The sequence below is a fragment of the Ambystoma mexicanum genome, chromosome 9, assembly GCF_040938575.1.
Source record: "Ambystoma mexicanum isolate Mex_15411 chromosome 9, UKY_AmexF1_1, whole genome shotgun sequence".
In the NCBI taxonomy this organism is placed as follows: domain Eukaryota; kingdom Metazoa; phylum Chordata; class Amphibia; order Caudata; family Ambystomatidae; genus Ambystoma; species Ambystoma mexicanum.
The window spans coordinates 307,276,237-307,291,574 of record NC_090931.1 but is presented as its reverse complement, the minus strand read 5'-3'; positions in this window follow the sequence as shown (position 1 = coordinate 307,291,574).

Below are 15,338 nucleotides of genomic sequence, written 5' to 3'. Positions count from 1 at the left end.
GTATTTGCGCTGCATGCTACAACAAACTGAAAAAACTTGGAAAGATATCCTTTGGATAGCCGAATATGCCTACAATAACTCTGTCCACTCGGGAACTGGGAAGACCCCGTTTTTTCTTTTATACGGTAGTCACCCTCGAACCTCGGAGTTGGATCCACTCCAAGATCTTGGAACACCAGCAGTAGACCACCTGCATTCTACAATCACCCAAGCCTTTAAGGAAGCCGTTTCTCACCTTCAAAGGGCTAAAGAACAATACAAGAAAGGAGCAGACCAACATCGGAAGGAAGCCCCCCAATATCAAGTAGGAGATCAAGTCTGGTTATCCACCAAATATCTACCTCTAAAAGGACCACGCACATTCAACCCAAGATACCTTGGTCCCTATTCCATCACTACCATAGTAAATCCAGTAGCGGTCAAGTTGGACTTGCCCTCTCACATGAAGATACATCCGGTCTTCCACGTCTCTCTATTAAAACCCGTGCAACCTCAAACCCGACTAACTACATCTCCAAAACCTATTCTAGTTGATGGAGAACTCGAGTTTGAAGTCAAAAGCATCCTGGATTCCAAGATCTCCAAATCTAAACTATTTTACCTGATTGACTGGAAAGGCTACGGTCCCCAAGAAAGATCCTGGGAACCTGCAGAATATGTCCACGCGCCTCGTGTAATCAAAAGATTTCATCAAACATTTCCTAACAAGCCCAAACCCCCGGAGAAGCCCGGTTTGGGAGGGGCCTTGAGGGGGGGTGCTGTCATGATCTCTGCTTCCAAAAGATCAGGACTTGCCCGACTCCCTTGGAAGCAGACCCATAACCCCGGTTCCGAGTGCCAGCCAGTCCCAATTGGGACCTTTTGGACCCTGTCCTGGCGCCAGTGGCACCAGGCTCATAAAGATGCCCAGTCCCAGCGCTGGAAGCGCCGGGCTCATAATGCTTGGGTGGACTTACCTGCAGCAGACCATTCTGCTTACTTACCTGCCAGTTGAACCCCTGATCCTCTTCTGTTTGGGACTACTTTTCCTGTTGGGTGGGGCAGGAGCCACTCCCTAGGTTCAGAACACTGGAACTCTTCTGTAAAGCAGGAACTCTTTTCTTACCTAGGCGTGGCTGTGGAAGGAGACACCTAAGCACTACAGGAGGCTATTTAAACCACACCCGATGGATGAATCTTGCTTTGCGTTATTCTGCATTTTCTGCAGCAGAACGCTCATCGTGTCTTCTGCTTCTGATCCTGGGCCTAAGGGAACAAAGGCTTACCATCCTGGAATCCAGTCTTCAGCAGCATCTGTAAAGACAAAGAAAGAACAGGTTAGCACTACGGTCTTCAGTGGCAGCGCATCTCTTACCTGGTCCATCGGCTGTCACCAACGCCTCGCGCTGCATTCCGGCATCTGAAAGACAAAGGCTTACCTACTCTTCGCGTGCTCCGATGGTCTTCGCACTGCATTCCGGCATCTGAAAGACAAAAGCTTACCAGCTCTTCGCACGCTCCGGATGCCTTTGGCGCTGCATCCCGCATCTGAAAGACAAAAGAAGGTGCGTTTAAAGACATTGGGCAACTTTATTACTCACGTGCCATTACTCCTTCCCACGCCGAATCCAGTGGGTATTCCAGCACCCTTCAGCTTCTCTAAAGCTCCGAACTTGTACCTGCAAGATAAAAGGGACAGTTAGTGCGCATCGTGAAGCAGGCTAAAAGCGCTTACTTACGTGCTTCCAGGCGCTTCTATTCCTCACGCGGGTTCGATCCTCAACTCTCATCAGCCCGCCATCCGCCATCGCCGGAACCCTGCAAAACAAGAGATATCATTACAAAAGACTTTTAAGACATTTGAAGTGCCCAGAACTTACCGTTCGTGCAGTTAACGACGGACAGCAGTCCTCTGAGGTCAAGAGGCCTGCACCCTTATCCAGTGAAGAAACTGGTTACGGCACCCTGCCCCGAGGCAGATGGAGAGCTCGGCGTTCACTTACCTAAGGTGAGGGTGTTAACCTTTGGGGTTCTACAGGAGAAGAGAAAGGGAAGAGAAGAGAGGCACCCAATAACCCCAGTTCATTAATCCCATACTTTCTATCTGCAGACATCTTACTCTTCGAGTCAGACATACAGTGCACAGAGGTCCAGCCCAAAGAGCCAACCGTGTGTTACACATCACCTTTGAAGATAAGGCATTCACCCAGTCAAGACCGGCGCCTCTGCGGGAATCAGGTGAGCGTTACAGACAGAATAAGTTCCTAATGGAACTTTGTAATCCTCAATGATGAACATCAAGACATAATTCAAATTGTTTGTTTGTTGAAATTGAAGAACTTTATTTATAATACAACACACTTAGAGTGTGAACATAAGTCAACCTAAATTGTTTGGCTCTATTTTTGAGCTTGTGAAAGTGTGCAGGGGATGGGAGTGCCTCCATTAGGAACTTATTCTGTCTGTATTTATCTCACAACCCATATGCCAGGGTTGACTGTTATCTCCCCTGCACCTTAAATTCATTAAAAGCACTTTTGCTACAAACATAAACTATATCTACGGAATCATCAAAAATAGGAGTGCAAGGTGAACACCACTGTTGAGGCCGTGCAATCTACCCGCTACACCGGGATTCAAATAGAGTTTTTTTGGAATGTGGTTCAGCTTGTGAACTAGACCACAATATTGCTGTGATGTATTTCTGCAATTTTTCATATATTTCAAAAAATTTAAATGTATCCATGCCTGTCCCCCAGTACTGGGGCAACAAGGCTCACCATGGTACTTCTGATTAACAGACCTTGTTAGCGTTTTGCCACCCACAACTTCGGGATACAATTAGGTGTGCCCGCGACTGTGGTTTAACTCGTGAACCAGATTACAACAATGTTGATAAAAATTGTTATAAGAATTGTTGTAACCCTTCATGTGTTTCATGAAAAAGGTTTTGGGATTTCCATTCTAGTTTTTTTTTAAATAATGTTTTTGAGAGCTTCGTATTCACAATGGGAGCCTGGTACAAAGACGACCACAACGTGGGCTTTGCCTGTGTAGATACGTGTCAAACAAACACTAAGGGTGTGCCTGCGTTTTGGAAGTTTAACTGATGAATCGCTTTTCTTTTAGTTGCCCATCGCAAAGGCTCCCACGGACATGATCAGCATGTTAATACTGCGCACAAGGTGGCTGGTAACACCTACATTCAGTATGCGCGCCAAGGTGGTTGGTAATATCTCCATGGACACACTGACACATAGTATGCGTTTCCTCCGGCTTCTAAGCCTCACTCCTGGAACGAGGCTTGAACATGCCGTTACCTTGGTTACACATATAAGGAGACGTGGATTCAGTGCCACGTCTAGATACCCGCCTTACAGCTACCATCCGGACGAGCACCATCAGGCAACGAGGTAAGCTGCCTGATGACACACGCGTCTGTCCCCATGGGGACACGACCGCCTGAAGTTAGCGATATGCTCCGACGCATCCAAGGGATCGGATGATCGTATGCAGGGACACAAGATGATTTCTTGATCAAGTCCCCCAGTTTCTGCATTACTGATGTATGCCACACGCTACTCCCTGTATGGGAGCGCGGTTGCTTAGACATCCCATAGTTAACGTGACGCTCTAAATATATCAATCAAATATATTAACGCAATGACCACACACGGTGATACAAGATGCGTGTTTAATTCCCTTAGTCCGCGTAGATGCAGTAACACGTATGTAAATCTCGCAATTCAGTGCACTGACATACGAATGGGGATACAAGAACCGTATTTAACTCATGTAGTCCTCCTAGATGTAGTACTATCATACGACCAGTACGCAAATCTTGTAACTCAGTGTATTGATACAGCCTGAGCTCCACGAATAGTCATGAGCAATGCGTTTAACACAGCCTTCTGTCTGTCTATACACACAGATTATAACCAGATCTGGACTGGACTGGATCCAAATGAGCATACCAATACGGTGTATCCACACCACAGACAATTGAAAAACCTCCAAGGCAAGATTTTGAGTAGGTTTACATATACCTGGGTGAATCACAGTGAAAAGCAATGTTAGTCTAACCTATGTGCAAACAGGAGGAACTTTAGCATCTGTTTGTCTTTGTCCACCCCTGTAGAGAAGCAAAATATATTTTTGCTCGACCATGAAGAAACTGGGTGCACCAAGTAATAGTGACTGGAAATTACCGCCCGCATCAGCTCCCTATTGTTCCTGCCTTAATTAAATGTAGCACACTTTCTATGGATTACTTTGACATAAGTATATGCCTTTAACATAACAAGAGAAATCTGAAACCAATCCCTGTAATGTCTATTGTGTATTGTAGGTTATGTGAACAGTGGGGTTCCTATCTGATTTGTCCTGCACCAATAGCTGTATATGTCCTGATGATGGCTCTTTAAAACCATACATCGTGCACATGTGGGTACAGTGGAACACGAGTTAAGAGCCGAAACACGTGTCGCCAATTCGCACAAGAAAGCCACATAGTTGGGTCTTCTTGTTTCTGTGCTCCCGAAAACGGAAAAGACACTTAAACCAATACTAGACAAATAGAAAAAGAACATGATATAAATCACGTGTATACTAACCCAGAATCACAAATTTGTGTTTACAACTGCCACTTTAGGAGTGATATGTAATTAGCATGTATGTCTTCTTAAAACTGTGTAATTATGTAAAGTATTACTTTATGTTGTTTGGTGAAGCCATTTGTAAGGCTTCCAATGCACACTACAACACAAATAAAGATTTGTTTTTTTAATAGTAAAATAAATGAGTGATATGAGCCTTTTTGGCATCATCTTTTTCTCTTTAACTGGAAGCACAAGTGATATCCGACGGTTTTGTAATTTAGAAAGTGTGAGCATTTGTGCTGATTATATAATAAGGGAGGGGTAACCAGTCTCCCACAGATAGATATTAGTATTGGGCATTTGCCAGGCACGGCTATTTGATGGCCTGCACTCGCACCATTGTGCACCCGCTTCCACCAATAGCTAGCTAATACACTGCAGCAGTGCCTGTCAAGTGCCTTTCCCATGCCTGCACAAAACCCCAAAATGCTGGCAATGCAGATCAAAAGGTGATCAGAGAAGGCAGTCAGTCACCCCTTGGCTGGAGCGGGAAACCTGCTGGCTGGCAGGTCTAGAGGCTACAGCCACAATAAGGGACCTTTCGCAGTCATCCCGCACTTCCACGCAGTAAGGAGAGACATTCAGAGTCATTGTCCCAATAAAAAGGATTAGGCCCACAAACATATTGGCGCTCATATAAAAACGAGCAAGAGGAAGAAAATGCTTCTTCCACACCAATGCCCGGCTCCCGATAGCATGGTTTACACAATGATAGCTGGGCATACCAGTCCCAGCTAGCAATTGGGAAGGTTTACGCAAATTGCATTTTAATTGTAATCATTATTCGAAAAGCGCTTATACATAAGATAAATGTTTCAAAGGTAGGCTAAGTAAGAACACAGATGGCACCCGTGGGGTAAACGACTGCCAAAATCCTAGGAGATAGTGGTATGGAGCGCAAGTGGGGGTTCAATAGCTGCAGGAGGCTGGCAGAAGGGGGTGGGACACACGGTAGGGGGGACGCGCAACTGTGTTCAACTTGAGGGGCAAGGGGAGTTGGGGCCGGCGCCATTAGAAGTTGGTTGGCGAGTAACAGGGCACAACAGCAGCAAGCTCGAATTTAAGCACCAGGGGTTGCACAATAGACACGAGGTGGGGCAGAGGGGAAGGTTAAAGTCGTCATTAGTAGGGCTGCTCGGAGGCTACGTGAGCAGCATTGGGTGAACTCTGGGCGTGTGGTGTGCTCATCCTTGTGTTTTTTCATTCCTCAGGGTTGCAGGTTTTCAAGAGTATATATCGCACAGGGGCAGGAGCTCAAAGTATATTTCACCAAAGGGATTGGTGCTCTCTCAGCATCGACAACCCGCCATGCGCAAGAGGAGGTAAAAGGGGCAAGGAGTGCACGGGGGGGCGTTGGGGACTGCTACAGCTATTGTAAATGGTTAACTGGAATTGCTGGCAGCTTTTGATCTCTTTGCATTCCCAACAGGTCGCTATGTTTGAGCCAGGAAGCCCATGCCTCGCGATAGTGGAAGATACACAGATAGAAAAAGGGCAGATAGAGGTGGAGATTGGGGATCACCACCGTCGGGAAGGTCAATGGACACTGAGGCGTGGGCCAGATTTGCATCTCTGGCCCGGAGCATAGGTTGGGAAGCTGCAATGGCCAAGATGGGGGGCCCCAGACAGTGGGGGAGGCGAACAGCGCGAAAGCTATGATCTCCCCTTCCCCAAACACCAGCTCTGACTCGCAGTCTTCATCAGGGGTGGGAGAATCGATCAGCTCCCGCAAAAGGCAAACGAAAATGAGCGGCAGCCCTCAGGGAAGGGGGACAAAGAAGGAGTTGGAGGAAGAATTGGCCACTGTAAGCGATCTTGTGGGCGGGGGTAAGGGCAGAGGGCTGTCCCCGTCACCCACAGGGGTCCAGAGAACCAGAGCTGTGTACTCGTCAATGAACTGCGTAATTTCAGACAACACGGTCTTGAGCAGAAGGGGGGGATATCCATGGACATCGCCGGGGTTCAAAGGGTGAGTTGGACTCAGAGGGTGAGTTGGACTTGAGTAAAAAAGTGGACAGCGAGGCACTGGCGCAGGCAAAGTGCCCGCTATCTGATTAGGGGGCGGCCGGCCCCAGCAGGGTCTGGGCAGGGTCCCATTCAAGAGCATGAGTACTGTGGCAGTTATGTGGGGGTTCTGAAGTGTCCGGGGGGCCTACAAAAGACGAGAGAAAACAGGGTGTGGGGGGCAAACAACTGGGCAGGCAGAGTAGAGGACAGATAACCGACCATCACAGAGAACAATTAGCTAAACTGCAACATATCGGATGGGGTAAAGGTTAATATTTGGAATAGGAGGTTCATCAATGTTTTCGCTCCTCGAGCATGAGACCAAGGGGTATGACACTTTGCAAGTAACAGGGGTAGGGAAACAGTAAAGGCCAGGAAGCGGGTGAGGCCGGAGGAAAACCTGCAGAACTGGTTGAAAGGTTTCAAAATCATGGCCCAGATAATAGTTCAGAGAGAGCCAGACCAGGGGCCGGCCCTCTACAAATACAGTAAGTGCATAATAGAGGAGCAGAGGAGGCTGGGGGGGCTCACTGTGGCTCCTGAGAGACCAAATGTTCAGGAAGAGTTTAGAAAATGACCCTCTCATGAAGTGGGACCATAAACAGGTTCAAGAGTGGTTGGACCCGAGGATGGGGGCACCGGAAAAGCTCTTCAGCAAAGGGGTAATTAACGTGGGCTGGCCTCCAGCAGACACGCAACCAGGGGCTGCAGCCCCACCCCACCTGTGGCAAAGCAGGAGCGAGGGAGGTGTTCACGACAGAGATTAATTCAGCAACAGGTGGGGGAAGGGTGACACAGGCCGGACCGCAGGGGGGTTGCAGAGGCAGGGGAGGGGCTGGCGATCAGGTCTCAGGGCGTCCAACTTTCCCATGTAGACATTTCAATGAGGGGCACGGCCAGTGGTGACCCAACTGCAGCTACTGGCATGCATGTTCACTCTGTGGTAACTCTAGGCACCAAGCAGAGTTTTGCAGAGGCGGGAGGGGGTGGGGAGGAGGCAACCCATGGCCTGTGAGGGAGGGGGAAAGACCAAACATTTGAAAGACTGTTGGAGAAGTAATGGCAACTGCTTGACATGTTTGTACTAATAAAGTGTTGTCTTTCTTCAAGGTGGCACAGTTCGCGGTGTGGCTAATGCGAGGGTACACAAGGCTTACCTAGCCTCCAAGCCAGAATGGTAATTAAGGCTTAACGCGGATTGGCAGGGGAGCAGAGAGGAGGGAGGTTGAGCCCACAGGGGCGGGGGAAAGCCACCCAAGGGCAGCGTGAATGGGTTAGTTACGGGAGGAGAGAACAGGGTTGGGGGGGAACGCAAATCCAAAGGCCCCTCCCCCATTAGGATTCAGAAGCTACTGCCATGGTACCCCCTAACACACGAGAGGAAGATATTATTAGAGGGCTTGACCATGGGTTTTATAACACCTTACAAGGGATCCCTTGCGCCGTGAACATCAGGGAACCTCAAATCAGCCCGAGTCTTTCCGGTAGTGATAAGGGAGAAAATTAATAAAGGGAGGGCACTGGGTGGGGTGGCGGGTCCTTAACCGGCCCTGCCTTTGGCCAATCTCTTAGTCTTCCCTCTGCGGGTCATGCCAAAGAAGGAGAAGGGTAAATATGGGTTAATACACAATCTGTCACACCTAAAAGGGGATTCCTTTAACGACTGGTTGGAGGAGGGGTTTTTGCTCTGTGTGTAATGCATCCTTTGACCAAGCCATCAACTGGGCAAAAAAAGGCGGGCAGTGGCCTTGCTGGCAAGGGTTGATGTTGAAGCGGCCTTCAGATTGCTCTGAGTGCATCCAGATAGTTTACCCTACTGGGTTTCCAGTTCATGGGGGGTATATACGTTGTTAAATGCATGCCGATGGGTGATGCCGAATTGGAAAGCGGGGGTGGGGGGCCCATTACCTGGACGACTTCCTGTTTATCAGAGGAAGGGGTTCCGACGTCTGTAGCTCGCTCCTGAACAAGTTCCTCAACCTGGCAAATGTGAGTTGGGGGTACCTCTGGCAGCAGAAAAGATACAGGGCCCCTGCACTCGGTTGACTTATTTGGGCATTGAGATCAAAACTGTAGAATGGTTATGCTCCTTGCCACAGGAAAAGATATCAGAATGCATATCCGACATAAACTCAGTCCTAGGGCACAGCAGGGCATCCTTGAAGACGACCCAGTCCTTAATAGTGAGATTGAATTTTGCTGGAAGGGTCATCCCGGCGGGGCGGGTTATTTGCGAGGCGGCTCGCATTCGCATCTGGCGGAGTTCAAAAGGGTGGCACTTGGTACGCTTGAGCGCAGGGGTAAAAGATGATCTTCAAATGTGGGTGGATTTCTTGAGAGAGTTCAATGGCGTACACGCATCCGCTAGAGACAGCTTCGGGGGAAGAAATGGTGCAGGGACAAATGGCCCAATACACAGGAACAGGAAGGGCTGGAGCAAGAATATCAAAGTGCTGGAACTGTTCCCAATAGTGGTTGCCTTACACCTGTGGGCCAAGGAATTGTCCAACAAACGCTTGACAGTGTGGTCCGACAACATGGCGGTGGTGCAGGGAATCAACACCCATTCGGAACGTTGCCCAGCAACCCTGATCGTGCTCGGCACCTAGTCAAGATAGGGTTGCAAATAAACACTGAAGTGGGGGCTTGGCGCATTCCAGGGGTTCTTAACGTTGCAGCGGAAGCGCTTTCTCATTCACAGATGGGGCGGTCCTGTAAGGCTCACCCAGAGGCCCAGGAGACGATGACTCCATTCAATGGCGATTGGTGGAACCTAGTATGCTGGAAAAGGGTATGAGGGGTCTAGCATAACAGGTGCTATCGGGGGGGCATGAGGAAAAGATACAGCAGGAACATCAGGACCTTCTTAGAAGCCACATGGGGGGCAGGGACAAAGACAACATGGGTGGACAAAGTTCAGCGTTTCGTATTATGGGCTCAAGACACTCACAAGTCGAAGTCCTGGCTAGCTGGCCACCTTAGCGCTGTCGCCTTGCACAGCCAGCTAGCAGGTTGCAGCGATCCAACCAAGAGCTTCCTTGTTAGGGCTGCCCTGAGGGGTTGGAACAGAGAGGGACCAGCACACAAAGACGACAGGCGTCCCATACAGTTCAACCTGCTAAAAAAGATGCTTCTCAGGCTAGAGTCTGTATGTTACTCACTTTACGAATGCTCCCTCTTCAAATCTTGTTTCACGCTGGCATTCTTCGGAGCCCTGCGCCCAAGCAAATTGATTCCAAGATCCAGGCTCGACAGGGAGTATAGGGCGTTGCTGAGAGACGACGTGGACATCCCAGAGGGCAGAGTGGAGTTGAGGATAAGGAGGTCCACGACCGACCAAGGCGGCAAGGGGAGGTCATTGGTGCTGCGAAGCCTGGGGGAAGAAGAGTTCTGCCTGGTTGAGGCCATGGGTGCCTTCCTCAGGGTTAAGACGGACAGGTCAAAGTACCTCTTTACACACACAGACAGCTCCCCCCTCATGCAATTCCAGTTCAGGAAGGTAATGGCGGAAACTTTAGCCTGAACTGGGTGTGTCTCTGGTCATTACACGCCCCACTCATTCCGCATAGGGGCTACCACAGCAGCGCATCAGGAAGGCCTGGGTGAGGATGTCATAAAAAGAATAGGAAGGCAGGAGTCCTACAGATTCAAGCTGTACATCCGACCGGAAGTGGGGTGCGTGTTAAGGGAAGGGTTCTGCTAAGGTGGAGGGAAGCGCAGGGGATAAGGGGTGCAGGGGGAGGATGCAAGTTGTACTGTTGACTGGTCAACAGCCTGCACCCAGGTTAACAAACGTTCATCTTTCCACAGATTACACATCGGTATGGGTCATTGACCACGGGATTGTGGCTAGGGCAGCAGAGGTAGCAAGGAAGGAGTATCAGGGCAGTCATATGGGCTTCTCGCGAACACAAATTTTGTGGTCCACAAAAGGAGGATTGTTATGAAAAGAATTGTGGGGGTATTGAACAAATGCATGCAGAGTTGCACCCCGACTGACATCCTAGTCATTCATTTGGGCGGGGGGGGGGATGACTTAGTTTCATCGGGGAGAAGGGAGCTGCTGGCTAGAATGTGTGGTACTCTGACTCCAGTGGTAAATCGCTTTCGGGGTGCTGATCTGCTTTGGTCAGAAATAATACCCAGACAGTCATGGTGGGGGGCATACTCTCAGAAAGGGATTGAGGAGTCCCGGAGAAATGCCTGGCTGCTTTGGGGCAGATAAAGTGCACTTGTCTGATGTAGGAGTGGCGGTTACGATATCGGACATAAAGGATGTTTTGGAAGGGGTGGGTGGCAAGTGAGCAGGGCTCGAGGTCGGGGGGAACGGGGCAACGAGGGGCTGAAAGCAGATGGCTGTCACCCAAGTCACTTTCACCATGCCATGGCCGACAAGCGGAAGGCCCTGCTGGCAGGGAGCACAATAGTCTTTGGACCAGGTAACGTCTTCGCAATTGGTGAGGGCAGGGAGGCGGCCCGTCTCCGCCGCCTCAGCACGCCCTCTACAGGGGGGGGCCTCCGAAGAGGAACCTAACGGTCAAGGTCTGACCTTAATCCAGCACGCCACCTTCTGTGGACAAGGGGCACTCCTGGAAAGGAGCCAAACTAGTTTGAGCAGCAATTTCGGAGACGCCTTCACGCATGGGTGAGGGTCAGGGACTGGTGTCCCCACCACAGTGCATCACGCTGCCGGCCGAGTCTGGAGAGCCATTTTGATTGATGCAGTGTGGGAGTGGATGTGGTGCGGATGATGGTTGAAAGGGCCTATAGGGGCAACTAGATACTGGGGATGTGGCGACCAGGTGCCTGGGGAGAACTCACTGCCACCGGCAACCAGCAGAGCGTCATGGCGGAGTCATAGGTCGATCCCTACAGAAAGCACTGGCAGATACCACAAGGGGACTGCGCAGCCATCAGCGTGGAAAAAACAGCACCCAGGAATATAAGACTCAGGCGAGAGCCCATGTAAAGGGGAGGTCAAGGGGGTTTGGAAGACCTTCCAACCCCAACACGCGGGTGGGGAGTTTAGGAATGTATCAGAAGGAGAACGAGAGAAAACAAGGAATCAGAAACAAGGAAGATGAATTAAGGGGAATAAGGGATAACGGGGCTCTGGGAAGTAGTGGGAAATCTATGATTGGGGTAGGGATGGAATAGGCAATGGAACCTGGTAAAGGGATGGAAAGCATTGAGATAGAAAGGAATTGGGGAACGGAAGGGATCAGCGTAGGAAAAGAATTGGGAATGGAAAGGAGGGGGGTATTGGAATGCGGGGATTGGGAAGAATTGGGGGTGACCGGTAGGAAGTTGGAAGGGGATGAAGATGGGGAAGGTGCTGGGTAACAGGAGCCTGGGGGATTGTAGCAAATGAGGGTTGGATCTGAGAGGGGAAAGAACCCAAGCAGGATTGTAGGAAGGTCTAGGGGAAGGATCAGAATGGGGGAAGGGACGGAATTGTGGAAAGCAGAAGGTTGGGGAGGGTAAGCATGGGAAAATGAACAGCACTGGGTTTTTGACAAAGGGGAAGGAAGGGGGGAGATTCACGAAAGGGAAAAGGGCGATGGGGACAGGAGAAAAGTTGTGGGAAAGGAAAATTAACAAATAGGAAAAGAGAAAATGAGCAAAGTAAAGTGAAGAAAGCACTGTGGAAAAGTAAAGTGGAAAAGTAAAGTGAAAAAAGTAAAGTGAAAATGGCCATGGGTAGAGAGGGGAGGCTAGGGAGGGAAGAGGACCCAAACAAGGTCGTCAAGGACCAAAGGGGCTTGAGGGGGGATTAGGATGCCACACTCAGCACATAATCCTGAGACGTGGTAGAGAAACGGAGCACCTGTAAAATAACTCCTTTATTTAGAGGATCAGTGGGATTGTAAGGGGAAGGAGGGGCGGCGGAATAATGTAGTGTGGACATAATGGCGTGGATGACTGCTGGGAGTATGTGGGGACGGGCCCCTGATGTGGGCTGGCGCTACCCTGCACAGGGCAAATAATCAAACCTGCCTCTCTGCAATAGACAAATGCCCATATCTTCCCCTCAAAAAAGAGGCAATTCCCCCCTTCCCTTTTGATGTACAAGATAAATCCCCAACTACTACCCTGGGCGGATGACAATCCCACCCGAATCTCTGCTCAGGACAAATCTCCCCCCTCTTCTGGACATGAGAAATGGCCAATACTCCCCACCGCTTCTTTGGGGGATACATCGCTCCACACAGGACCACAAGTTTTGCACCCTTCGATCTCTATCACTATTTTCCTGGGCAAACTCCTGGATAAGTTGGCTATTTCCCAATGTACCCTCCACACTGAATTTGTTGGCTGCTTCCATGACCACCAGTCTGGCTTTAGAGCATCCAAAGGTATGGAAACTGCTCTTCTGAACACCCATGAAGATCTGCTCTCAAATCTTGATTCTAACTCTTCCTTTGTCCTCATTCTACTCGACTTCTCCTCTGTCTTCGATACAGTGAACCACAACACCCAGATCACACCTCTCTGTGATACCCTGGGCATCACTGATCAGGCCCTGGCTTGGGTAACCTCCTTCCTCTCTGACCGCCCACCCCAGGTGAAACTTGGGTCTTTCCTCTCCCCTCTTACTCTCTCTACTTGTGGTGTCCCCCAGGGATCTAACCAATCCCGCTGGTTTTTCAATGGCTACATGGCCCCCCTGGCCAGAATGATAGCCCCCTCCACCTCCAACTTTCAGTGTTACGTGGATGACACGCAGCTCTCCTTCAGGCTACCCTCTGCCTCTTCCTCGCTCATACCTGACTGTCCGCAATTCAGTCGTGGTGTGCTGCAAACAACCTCTGCCTCAATGCCAGTAAAACAGAGATTGTCCTCATTGGGACCCTTACTCCCGCCTTCCCTCTTTCTCTCTGGCCGGCCTCCCTTGGCCCTGAGCCGCCACCTACCAACGAGGCAAAAAACCTTGGGTCATCTTCGACTCCACTCTCTCCTTTCCATCTCACATCACGGACATCTCTAAAAAGTCCAACTACCAACTGCATCTTCTCAGAAGTATTCTACCTTTTCTCACCTCCCCCCAGAGCCCTGATCCTCTCTAGGCTGGACTACTGCAACAGCCTCTTTCTCAACCTGCCCTATTCTACCCTCCGTCCTCTTCAACACTCATCCAGAACAGAACCGCAAGACTTATCCCTGGCCTCAAGCCCAGGGACTGCATCTCTCTGGTGCTGAAATCCCTTCACTGGCTCCCTGTGGCTGCAAGGATTAAGTTCAAGACCCTTTGCATTGTCAACAAAGCTTTCTGGGGCCTGGGACCACTCTATCTGCAATGCTCTCTTCCTAAATATTTGCCTTCTCGAGCCCTCCGCTCGTCTTCCTCCAACTGTCTGTGGGTGCGCCGCTTCTCCAAGCATAGACTTGGGGGAGATCTTTATCCTCTGCAGGTGCCTCCCTCTGGAACAGCCTGCCTGCCTCTCTCCATCTTGAGCCAGATCTGCTTAAATTCCGGAAACTCCTCAAAACTTTCCTCTTCACGTCCTCCTTCTCTCTCTCCTCCCCTGATAATCGCCTCTTTCTGCTCTCTCTCCTCTACTTCTGCGCAGTTTCGCTGACTGGCTGCCTGGTGCACCTTCAGAGCCTCACAGGTCCCAAGCTTTCCTCACCAGTCTCCTGCACTTGCTGCAGCAATATTGCATTTCGGTTACGACCCATGAGAGTGGTATCTCTTTGTACTTAACCCATGTTCTGACGGAACTCGGCGCACTTGTCCCTATTGCCACTCCCCACACACTTCCTTTTATGTTCACCTGCATAATCTGAATGTACCATGCCTAGTAAGATTGTTTATCTTGTCTTCCCTAGGTCTTCTCCTCCCATGCATGGTTGCGCTTTGAAGCTCTTGTGTATAAGCGCATCATAAATAATCAATCAATCAACCTTCTGACCAGGAACACAAGTCCCAAAATACGCCCCTCTGTGCAGGACACACCTTGCACAAATGTGCCCTTCTCATACATGCCAACCCTCCCGATTTAGGTCGACCATCAGGAGGTTTGCTTACAGCACTTAAAAATCAAACCCTCAAAAACGTAGTAGAAATTTGGAAAAATCCCCTAGGTATACATGCATTCAGAGCAGAAATAAGCTTACAAGAAAAACCGTCAATTTGGATTTTCATAAACATATACTGGAATCCTGCTAACTCAAAACTTAACACTTTTCTAGAAGATCTGGGCTTACTATTGGAAACAGTAAAAGTGAATTCAGCCTCCAGTAACATCATAGTGGCAGGAGATTTTAACTCGAATTGCCTATATCCACAAAAAGGAGAGGCATGTCATCTGAACACCAAGAAAACAACTAGGGGAAGAATGTGGCAGGACTTTATGGAACAATGGGATCTTCAAATGGTAAACAGTATACAAGAGGGAGATCAAGGACCATATATAACATGGCATAGAGGGAAATCATCCTCCGCTTTGGATTTCATTTTTGCTTCAAAAGATCTGCACGCTTCACCTTCCGTCCTTATTCTAAAACAAGAAGGAGGTAGTGATCACAGCAGGCTTGAGCTCTCCTTCCAAGGTATTCAAGGAACAAAAATGGAAAGAGAAACTCAGAACTTGGAAGGGAAAAAAGGGAAAATCAGAGTTGTGAAATACAAAGATGGGGGAGCCAAACTTAACACACGTCTAAAGGAGATCCCGGAACACATTTGGAAAAAGC